This window comes from Rhamphochromis longiceps, linkage group LG7, assembly GCF_057381845.1.
Source record: "Rhamphochromis longiceps isolate RC_006_pf linkage group LG7, R_longiceps_female_GT1.1, whole genome shotgun sequence".
Taxonomy (NCBI): domain Eukaryota; kingdom Metazoa; phylum Chordata; class Actinopteri; order Cichliformes; family Cichlidae; genus Rhamphochromis; species Rhamphochromis longiceps.
The window spans coordinates 71,697,939-71,710,222 of NC_140563.1; the positions used below are offsets into that span (position 1 = coordinate 71,697,939).

General features: G+C 40.3%; 1 protein-coding gene across 1 annotated transcript in view; it reads right to left on the minus strand.

Moving 5' to 3' along the window:
* The window catches only part of LOC146666998 (laminin subunit beta-4-like), a 78,018-nt gene extending 67,641 nt beyond the window's left edge, over window positions 1-10,377 (minus strand). The window contains exons 1-3 of the mRNA XM_085415157.1: window positions 9,699-10,377; window positions 8,333-8,421; window positions 973-1,143 (exon numbers count right to left, since the gene is read on the minus strand). The gene's annotated coding sequence lies outside the window, so the exon portion shown is untranslated. The remainder of the gene's footprint in view (window positions 1-972; window positions 1,144-8,332; window positions 8,422-9,698) is intronic.
* Window positions 10,378-12,284: the final 1,907 nt, after the last annotated feature.

Genomic DNA, 12,284 nt, shown 5'->3' on the forward strand with positions numbered 1-12,284 from the left:
CAGTGTGAGAGATTAAAAAAAAGGCAAAGAGAGAAAGTGAGAAAGTCGGTGTGTGTAAGAGAGAATATTGCACAGGCATAACTCCCATAGGAGAGGGATTGGGAGGGTTTTTTATCTTCGCATTTGTCATGTTGTACCAGAACAAAAAGAGCAGGTAAAATAAAATCAAATTCAAATTTTATTTGTCAGTTACACAATCATACACAGCAAGACATGCAGTGAAGTGCTTATTAGTGTGCAATTCCAGACCAGTATAAATACAACTAGAGAGGGAAAATTTCAGAAGAAATTTTAAATGTGCCTATGCTGCTGCCAATGAGTGTAGTTTACCATTCATACGACTACAGGGAGCAAAGAGGCACAGAAAAGAAGACCAGACACCAGCGAGGGAGGATAAGAAGGACAGACGCAACAACATTGTCATCCCCTATGTAGCTGGTGTATCAGAAAAACTCAGGAGAGTTTTCTCCAAGCATGACATCCCGGTGCATTTCAGACCCAGCAACACACTCAGACAAAAACTGGTTCACCCGAAAGATAAAACGCCAAAACACAGACTTAACAACGTGGTGTATGCTGTACAGTGCAGCGAGGAATGCCCAGACCTCTACATTGGAGAGACCAAACAGCCACTTCACAAGCGCATGGCACAACACAGAAGAGCCACCTCCACAGGACAAGACTCAGCAGTCCATCTGCATCTTAAGGATAAAGGACACTCTTTCGAGGATGCCAATGTTCACATTTTGGACAGAGAGGACAGATGGTTTGAAAGAGGAGTGAAAGAAGCATCTATGTCCACTGTGAGCGACCATCTTTGAACAGAGGCGGGGTTTACGACACCAACTCTCTGCCATCTATAATCCAGTTTTGAGATCCCTCCCAGACGCCTTAACGCCCACTCACATCCTGGGCCATCTGACCTCAGGAATTCGCATGATAAGGTGGGGCCAGGTTTCACAATGAACACACCCGAAACTCTGGCTGATTGGGACCCACACCCAGTTTCACACCTTGGCTCAGGCGATTAGAGGATCATCAGGGGTCCTTTTGTCCCTCTGTGGGGGGTCACTCCCACTAGGTTTATATAGGGCTTTGGAGTTGACGTCACACCGCAATGCATTGTGGGAGCGCAGCGCCAATCTACGAATTAAAACAAACACACTGTGTTGGAACCACGACTACAAGAAAGATGCTTAAAAGCAGCTCAAAAGAGAATGAACTGTATAGAGACCGATTGCGTCCAGAGGCGAAGCAGCGGTACTTGCAGAAAATAGCGTGCATTGGAAATGTGGACCCGTATGAAATACGGCCGTGGAGTAGAAACCCCGAACACCTAGCGCTATTTTGTACCTTGTCTGTGGAGTCAGCGCGTACAAGTCGTCATTCAAACAAAGGTAAGTCAGCTCGAGTACTGCGAGTGAAATGCGTTTGATTTCCCTGCAAACATTCACATTAGTGCAGCATAAATTCATTCATGAGGGGAAATTACAGTGAGAACATGTGGAGGCTGTTAGAGGGATAACAGTGAGTTCAGTGCATTGATGTGACATTCTCCTGAAGGATTGTTATTCTTTATGGTTAAAGAAATTGCACTAATTTATTCATATTTATTATAAATAATCCTAATTACACATCTTGCTTACATGTTTGTATCCTGTGTCACTAAAAATACATTTTATTTTAGTTTTATACTTTGATTAATGACCTGCAGAATCTCCTTATCATATTAAGTGATTCATAATTGTCACTTTATGCTTTCTCCATCTCTACAGTGATGACATCCTTGCATTACATACTTTAGGTTCATTTTCTGCAGGCAGGTTTCTGACAGAACAGACAGATTTAGACTATAACCTGCAGCGTTCTATAGATGGACACATAAAGAAATGAAAAATGACATGTATGTGCTAACTTTCTAGACACTTTGTTACATTTATGATAAAGTAGATTAAACACATTTGTGTCGGCCTTGGCTCATAGTTCTTGTCTTTAAATGAACTTTGTCTGTGTGTGTTTCAGGTGCTGCACTCTAAGACTGAATGAACCAGCATTGCAGCCATGGGTCACTGTGAGCATCACAGGGAAGGTTGAAGTCGCCCACTGCACCTGTATGGCCGGAGTCGCAGAGACCTGCAGCCACGTCACTGCTCTTCTGTTTAATGTAGAAGCAACAGTGTTGATCTGTGGCACAAGGACTGTTACAGATGAACCTGCATACTGGGTTTTGCTGGGTAATATGACCAAGATACAGCCAGAGGTTGGCCATAAGATAGACTTCTCCTCTTCAGCTGCCCAAAAAAAGGCTCTTGATCAAAACATAAACAGACCATCTGTAGTGACAGGTAAAAGGAGCCGTCCTCAAAAAAGAAAACCCCCACCTGCTACTGTGGAGTCTAGATGTATGCTTGTAGTGCACTGCCGTGTAAATAATTTGCATTAACTGAATATGTACTGACTGAGTCCCACTGTTCAAAAGTTGAATAAAGAAACAAACTAAATTTTGCCTCTTTTTTTATTTTATTAAAACCACTTTATAGAACATCACATCAGTAACAGTGTAAAATAATTAAACTATTAAACTATCTTGTTCAGAGAGGGAGGAGGAACGTCCCCCGAAATATTTTTTAAATGGTGCACTGTCTTAATGAGTTTATGAATGATGTGAACCTTTGCTGAGAAGTCAGGATCATCTGACTGTATTTTCTTCTGTGGAGGTGCGGCCCGGTCCGTGTGTGAATAAAGATCAGCAGGTGAATTTATTAAAGTGTGAGTTCAGGTGAAATCAGAGAGGTGTGTGTTAAAGAGTGTGTAACTGCCCACTGTGACGTCACATCCACAGTGTGTCATCAGTGTTTGTGGTCACAGTGTTTGTTTTCATATTCAGGTTCTCGTTTAAAGTCTCTGTCGTTCACACGTTACTGTTAAATGTTTGAATGTGAGTGTGTGCCTGTGTAACAGCGCCCTCTAGTGGACGAGCTGGCCTCCTGCACTATGAGCTCTCCAGACAGGAATGAGCTTTGAGCAGCTCTATGTAACCCTGGTAAACATAGCTGTCAATAAATAAAGCCTGCTAGTAAAAACAGTCATAAGAAATAGATTACAGGTGATAAATAATCAATAAATAGATCATAATGGTTAAAAAACTAATTAAAAAACATCAACAATGATGCAATTCATGATATAGTGTTTCATTTGTGTTTAAAAACATGTGAAAGGTTAAACTTGCTGCTTCACTGTTTTTGTGTTAATTCAGGTAAAATGGGTAAAATATGTGTTCAGACTCTTATTACAACTATAATAAGAACATAACTGAACGGGACTTGGTGAGTAGTGTTAGTGAGATGAAGCTTCGTGATGAACTGAAGCTTCTATCCAACTGGTCGATTTATGGTTTGAAGCATTGTGATGATTCATTTGCTCTACTGCGCCATCAAGTGGACGATTCTAGTGAAACAGGCTCTGTGATTATAATGATGTGATGTGTAAACCTCTAAACTGAATATATACATTCTTTTCATGGTTATTTATCCCAAATATTTTCTCAGTGTGTCTGATACAAAAGAGAAAGTGGAAACTTTTGATATGATTGTGTAACTGTTAGGGCTCGGTATCGTCACTGATTTCTAGAATCGATTCCACGATTGGATTCTGATCATGCATCACTACATATCCATATTTTTATATCTATAAAAAGAAAGCTGACACTTGCCAGACTTTATCAAAGGTGTGAGCGTCACAGCAGAGGCCTTTGTGTCAAAGTAGCTGAGGATAAAACAGAGAAACATGAAGGTGATTTTCCTGCCCTGGATTTTATAAAAATATTCTGCAGTACATCAAAAACGAAAGAAAACCATGAATCAACATCTGAACATTACCTGATGCTGCTGAAGTGAAACAAGGTTACAGAGGTTGGATTAGAGACACAGCAAAAGTTTCTAATTTTTAAAAAGTTTAAATATGTTCAGTATTTAACAGCAGAAATTAGGCTTTCTTTTTGGAAGTAAGTGAAAGGAAACAAACAGCGTCCGACAGGCTGTAAACAGTGGTAGACTTGTGCGTAACAAGCAAGCGAATAATGCAGAAAACAGATTTTTAGACGGGATACAGAGAGAGAGAGTGTTATGATCCAAGCAGCCAGGAACACAGGCACAAATGTAATCTTCAAAAAAATGGGTTTTATTATACGCCCAAAAAGGACAACATGATTACAAAAATTCAAAATAACAAACAATAAAGTTTTTAGGAACCAAGTGGGCCCATAAAAGAGGTTAACTTAACAGAATGCTAGTGATGGGACGTTCTGTATCGAGGCTTCGGAGCGTGTGTCGAGTAATGGAGGGGGCGTTTCCGCGAAGCGCGTATCGAGGCTTGCTTCATTTATGGGAGGAGCTGAAAATGATGACGTCCGAAGCCTCGCTGCCCGGCTGTACCACGTGACTGGTTCATGAAGTGGTTCGAACTTTGCCGCGAGCTATGACAGATATAAACCCTCAGACTTCATTCAAAAATGTGGGTGTTTGATGGAGAGTTGCGGTTAGTGAGAGTTTGGAGACCGTTTGGAGGTTTATGAGAGTGAGGAGAGAAAGTCAGGAGAGAATGGAGCCAGCTAAGAAGAGGAGGATGTCCTCCCCTGTGTGGGAACATTTTGATCTTATTCCTCCCAACAAGGTATGTAAATTTCTACAGAAGATGTATTTTCATGATACTGATGGTGCAATACAATTTATGTTGAGCTGTCTTGACTTTTGTACAAGGTGAAGTGTTTGCTATGTGCCAGGGAGCTGAGATATAACAACAACACCTCATCCATGCTTAGGCACTACAGAGCTTTGCATGAGAATAAGGGGGACACCGATCGTGGAGCAAGACCAGGTGAGCCATCAAATGCAATGATAATATAGGATGCAGTAATGTTACTAAATGATATAACAATATTATACAACTGTTATAAGTTACGTGTGTGATATTTATATTTGTGCTTTATCTTTATTGTCTTTCCTCAGGAGAACAATCTCAAATAGATGAAGACCTGGTCAGCATGGTGATTGAGGACTCCCAGCCATTTAGCATTGTGGAGGACAAAGGATTCAAAAGATTTGTTAAATCATTAAATCCTAGCTATGTTCTCCCCACTAAAAAGGCCATAAAAGCAGTGAAATGTAGTTTTTACAGAATAAAATGTGAACAGGCAGGACTGAGGCTCAAAGCCTCAGTGTGTAGCTGTCCATACCTCAACGTTACAAAAGCACAACCACTGTCCACACCCCAACCACACGTCACCTCACAGTAAATGATCATTTCCATTTCAAGCATTTCCAAATAATCATTTCCCATACTGCCACTATAAATATACACAGTATACTGCCATCACTACAATATACATGTTTTACACACTCCTTTTGTTGTTGACATTTACAGGCTGTGTGCAAAAGGCCACACTCTTCAAATTCATGCCAGCTATTATTTTTACGTCCAGTAGGTGTCCTGCTAGAGCAAATGAAGCTTCATGAAGCTTCGCGTTGGGGTGAACCAATTGGATGAAAAGCTTCAGTGCTTCATGGGGCTTCATCTGCCCATCACTACAGAATGCTACTCAAAAGTCACTTAACAAAAACATAACTCAACAAACTGCCCTGCCCAAATGAGAAACAGCTCCAGTTATATAGCAAATGAATAAACCATTATATACACCAAAGGTGAAAACTAAAGAGATAACAGCTAACCATCATTCAAGAAGAACCCCATTCCCCCTGCATGATCACAATAGATGGTCCAGTCCACTTTATTGGCTTCTGCATTTAAACCAGCTCCACCCTCAGCCTCCTCTTTCAGCCAAACCAGGAAGGACTGGAGCGGAGGTCAGGTAACTCCGAAAGAGCAGAAATATAATCAATATAACATACCTATATAAAATAACAAGCAATGCAAAGCAAAGTCTATGCCACCATTTGGGCTATAGCTTAGTGCTGTCATGCATTACAGGTAAACTCAAAATATCAAATTAGTTAACTTATGATCACAGAAGCTTTAGAGCATAACGTAAACATAAGACAAAAGACCAAATGAATATTACCAAGCATCTCAGTTGTGTGGTTGCATGCATCCATCACAGAGAGAGAGAGAGCGAGAGAGCTGTGCATGAAGTGTGATTTTTATCGTGCTCGAAGCGAAACAGCAAAAGTCAGAGTGAATCCATGACGATGTTTATGTGAAGCGTAGTTTGGATCTTCTTTTGCTGCTGCTTCATGTTGTGTTGGGCTCTTGAATAAAACTCCTGCTCAAGTGATAACGTGGAGCAACAACAATCTTTAATGCAGTTTTTCTCGTGGCTGTTCACGTGCCAACCCATTTCCTGTTTGTGGGTAAGTACTGCCGCCTAGTGACGCATGCATGTACATCCATATAGATTACACCACAGTTCAGTCAATATTGTTTGGACAGAGATAAAAGCTGCAGCTTCAGAATCAGTGCAAAAAGGGCGTAAACACAAAACGCGGACCGGCCGACGGATCAGAATCAGCGAGCTGTCGGCTTTCAGCCACAACCGTGTCCGTGCTGTCGGGTGAGAAAGCCACATCTCACTGATCCTGATCCGTGATCCATAAACGCTTTGTGTTTATGTCTTTGTGCACTGTAAAATGTAATTCTAGATGTTTGTTATTTCAACATATTGTTCTATATCAGTTTGACGATAGATGACTGAAGTTGTTGTTATAACATAGAATTACAAGTTAAAATTGCCTTTTATATCGAAAAATTTTAGAAAAAGTAGTACTAGAACAACTTAACTATTTCCTGGATAAAAATGCTGTTATGGACACTTTCCAGTCTGGTTTTCATAAATTGCATTCCACTGAAACGGCCTTACTTAGAGTATCCAGTGATATGTTGATGGCAGCAGACTCTGGAGAGCACACCGTGCTGGTCCTGCTGGATCTCAGCTCTGCTTTTGACACTGTAGATCACAGCATCATGATAAACAGACTCGAGAACTTGTTTGGGATTACTGGTGTTGTTTTAAAATGGTTTATATCATATCTGTCTGAGAGATCTTTTACTGTTTGCATGAATCATGTCACGTCAGAATCAACAGTTTTGCCGTGTGGGGTACCTCAGGGATCTGTCCTGGGTCCAATTCTCTTTTTACTTTATGTATCTCCCCTAGGCCAAATTATTAAGCGCTATAAATATATCTCCTATCATCTCTATGCTGACGACATCCAACTATACTGTTCCTTCAAAATGTCTGAGTTTTATAAATTGTCTAATTTAAGTAATTGCCTGACAGAAATCAACAAATGGTTATATGACAATTTTCTCCAACTAAACTCTGATAAAACAGAAACTCTAATTATTGCTCCAGACCACATGGTCCCAGAAATCAGACAGCATATCAGCTTCTTAGACCCTTCTGTAAAATCAAGCCTTAGAAACCTCGGTGTCATATTTGACATGTCGCTCGAGCAGCAGTCTAAGCAGCTGGTCTGAAACTGTTTTTATCATTTACGGAATATTTCTAAACTCAGACTAATGATATCAAAGCTTGAACTTGAGATGATTATTCATGCTTTTATTTCTTCTCGTTTAGACTATTGTAACGGCCTTTTTACTTGTTTAACAAATCGTCTTCAGACTGTGCAGAACGCTGCAGCACGTCTCTTAACAGGCACCAAGAGAAGATCGCATATCACTCCAGTCTTGGCCTCCCTGGGCTTTAAGGTCATTAGATCAGAGACTGCTGGTGGTACCACGCACTCATTTTAAAACTCGTGGTGATCGGGCCTTTCAGACGGCGGCACCACGGTTGTGGGATTCTCTCCCACTGTCTCTTCGCTGCACGGACTCCATTGATTCTTTTAAGAAACAGCTGAAGACATTTTTATTTAGAAAAGCATGGATGAATTTCTTCTTATGCTGTTTTTATAGTTTTATTGTTTTACATTGTTTTATTTACTGTTATATTGTTTTTATATTCCCATTTTCTGTGTTGTAAAGCACTTTGTGATCTTTATCTGTGAAAAGTTTACTTACTTACTTTAACCTTTGTACTGTTTTCTTCAGTTAATTTTGGAGTTACTACAAAGAGTGAAGATATAAGATGATCTGTCTGCTGTCACTGGGTGGTGCTGAGATCTGAATCTGAGGACAGCTCCTGAATCATCACAAACTGAAATATAAAGTTTATCTCAAATCTGAAATAGAGCTGATCCTTCTCCGTCCTCACACACTCGGGATCTGAAGTTGTTCAGTCCTACAGTTCTGCCGACAGCTGTTTATTTTTTATTTGTTTTAAAGGCCTTACTAACACATTTTCTAATATCATGTTTACCTTTGAGTTGGTGATGCTTTATAAATGGACATCTGCAAAGATGAGATGATGGAGCAGGTTTCAGTCGAGGTTCAGTCTGCTGCTGCATCCTGGTCACAACATACAGAGGTGTTATCAGCTCAGTATTGAACAAGAAATATTAATGTTTCAAATTATTTGTCCTAAAGGATGCAAGCTGTACAGAGTACTGCACATGTGACTTTGTGAACATAATTCATTAAAAATAATTTGGACAGTTTAACCTGAATATTTGTAACAAACTCAGTAAAAAAAAAAAAAAATAATAATCAGGGGAAAATTAACATTTTAACTTAAGCTGCCAAGCGGAAGTAGTTGGTTTCAGTACATAAGTATCGGGCTTTGCTATTTAATCCGTAGCTATTGACTAATGAGGGGTTACTGAAGTGCCAGGTTTTTAAAAGTTGGCGTTAATGTCGTTCCACATGTGGAAAGCGACAGAAAACATGCAGCTGTTTGCTTCTGCGCAGAACTGATTATTAAATATGTGCAGAGTCCAGCCTGTTGCTCTTACAGTATAATACTCATAATAAAAGCACAGTAACCGTGGTTAGTCACTGAGCAGCCCGGTGCGTTTCTCTTGATTTCTTTAGTCAGGGTAAATTCATTCACCTGCACAGGTTAGCTAAACAAACAAGTTTCCCCGACAGCCGAGTGCTCACCTAACACACAAATCCTGATTTACAAGTAAAAAATATTTATGACCACAATTTGAGCCCATATACTCTCTCTACCAGAGGCGGAGCCAGACATTTGAAACACCCGGGGCTTAGCCCTATGCATGTGGGATGTATTTTTTTTTTTGGGGGGGGGGGGTTAGAAATGACTGAAAGATTAATTGGCTGAGTTTTGAGTTTTGTTCAAAAAAGAATGACTTCATATAGGGGAAAATATATATCACATGTGCAGGACACCTTAAACTAGTTTTTTAATTAAGCAGCGAGGCAGAACAAAGTCAGGCTGTATCAAGACACGAGGACTAAACCCCGATTCAACCAGACCCAGAACTGATCCGGAATTAAAACAGGACTACAACAGTTCAAAATCAGGACTATATAGGATTTAACAAAGACAGAACCAGAATCAGAACTAGATGATAGCAGCACTAAAAATCATCATAGACCTGCACTACACTTGTTTTTTTAATTCTACCAAAGTCCACTATTTAGATTGAGAAAAGTTTATATAATTATTTAGCCTTGTTGTGCAAACAAGCTGCAGAACTTAATAAATATATAATTTGAAAAATAACAAACCTAAAAAGAAACACTAGGTACGAGATACATGAGGACCTGTGATACGGTGATACTCTTGGTAAACAACCATTTGACTAACATGTGAGTCTCACCTGCTCTTGTTCATCTCTGTCCTCATTCTGCATCTCCCTCTCTGTTCCTCTCTCTCCCTCTTTGTGCTGACAATCATCAAATATACAGTTGAAATTATTATTGATTATTTAAGACCTTGAATGTGAGGAGCAGGATTTTGGATTCATGTTCCAGTTGATGCATCAGAGTCAATCTGGGATCCAGTGTGGAGCACATGGACACTTTTAAGGCTTAAAGAACAAACCGATGATTCGATTAGATACTCGGCTCCATCTCTGGAGTCACGGCCACCAAAGCTTTGTTTCTGCTAACACTGTAAACATATACAAATGCACATTAATAGTTGTTACTGCAGAAAGAGAAAAAGAAGCGTCAAAGACAGGAAGGAGATCTGCTCCACTGTGGAGAGAGCTGCACAACTTTGTTCCTGCAGAATTGTCACACAGTCAAACTGATAATTCTTCATTTTTCATTGATAGTTAAACAGACTGGTTCTTATAGCTCTGAACGTGCTTCACAGCACAGCAGCAGCAATTGTGTGTTTCAGGAAGAAACAACGTTACAATAGAGCAGACTCTCCTGACACTGACAGAAAACACCGCGTCTTTACATCAGTGCTGACCACGTCCTTCCAGTTTCATCTACATGAAGCATATATAAATAAAACAGCGCTGACTTCATGTCTTGTTCTAGGACCGGGACACCGACCTATTCTTGATGCTGATATTGAATAAGTGGTTGACTGGTGTGTGTGTGTACCTCTAAAGATGTCTCTATAGATGACAAATACATGACTGTATACATGAAACTGACAGCAAGACGTGGGAAGGACACGGAGGCAGAGTGAGAGTTACCCTCTGAGCACTGATGAAGAGTCCGTGGATTATACTGCCAGCCAGGCCCTGGCCTGCTCCTGTCACTACCACCTCTGGTTCCTCCAGCAGGGAGCTCACAAACCTAGAGACAACACACAATGTGGGAAATGTTACAATATTCCCACAAAACAAAACACTTAAATAAGAACATGTAAAACCTGAAGACACCAAAACTATAAAATAAGACCACCAACATGAGCGAGAAAGAAACGTGTGAACTGACTGTGATCCTTCAGACGCCGTCTTTGTGAAACGTTAACAGATTCATCGTGACAACCTGTTACTGACTAACTATCTATAGTGACGGTGAAGACTGTTACATGTTACCAACAGCACAAACAAAGCTGTCAGTGAGCGCAGCTCAAACTCTGCGACTCACTTCTTCAGTTCATCAGCAGCCTCTCCGCTGTCGTCCTCAGGAACGGAGAACTTGGCCTTGAGCGAGCGAGCTTGAGCGATGACTGTCTCCATGCTCAGCAGCTGGTTAATGAAATCCTGCACACAGGACAAGAACAACTGTCTGCTCAATCCTGACAGCATGAGACCCCAAGACTACGTGGCAACGTTATAGGCTGAGTCTCGGGGTGTAAAAGGCGTGTTTGGAGTCACAGTGGATACATGGCATACTTAAATGTACTTTGAGAAAGCCAAGAATGCTTTTACACAACAAGACTGTCCAATCAAGCAAAACTAACATGGTGGGGTTTAGCTGTGCAGCTGTACAGTGTTATTCAAAGAAAAGGGGCTGTATGGATACTGAGTGCTAGTGAGAAGAACATTTTTATATGTGAAGAAGTGATGATTGTTCTCAGACTTTAGGACAGTATTAAAGCAGGTGTTTAATGCACCTAACGTGTGATCAAACTCAATAATAACAATCTCAGTCTCTGTTTTCGATCACTGATAAACACATCCGATATCAGCAGAGTATAAAAGCTTTGAGCCCAGGTGGGAACAGCCGAAGGAATTACCTAGGTTTAGAAAATAGTTAGCCATCACTGAGGAAGCACTGGAGTTTGTTACTCCAGCTCCCACTACAATCCCACTGCACCACACCCCTGTTTTCATGGTTCAACCATCAACAGTCATAATAATTATCAGCCAAGTTCTCAGCCATGGTGCACACTGTCCAGTCTACGTACACCTCATGTACAGCACATACTCAACTACAACAAAAACACAGTTAACAATCAATCAATAATTTATTTAAAAACAAAACTTTTTTGGGTGAATCTAATGATACTTTCTTTTAAACTGAATCATTTGTGGAAAGTCCGGTCGAGTTTTCACTGACCTCTAACTTCTTGTAGTCCTGGTTGGGGGACTGCAGGAGCTTGCTCGCTTGAACTGTAGCTTGCTGAATGGTTTTTTGCACTGATGGAATATCTTCAGCAGACTCTGAAAGAGAAGAAATGACAGTGTTTCCAGAGTGACAGAAAGCTGTGATTAAAAGAAAGACCTGCCACGTTTGTAACCTCAATTACTGTTAACATGAGAAAAAGCCTAAAATCGAGTAAACCTGCAAACTATTATCTTACTAATACAGATCCTTTTGAAATAAACAAAACCTTCACAACATTTTATAATAATCTTTACAGAGATTAAAACATATCCACAAAGTCTTGATGGATTATTATTGGAGTTAATTAATCCAGCTATTTCAGAGGATCACAGAACACATCTGCAAATAGAACTAAGCCTTTTGTCCAGGAATATACCCACATGTGCTTT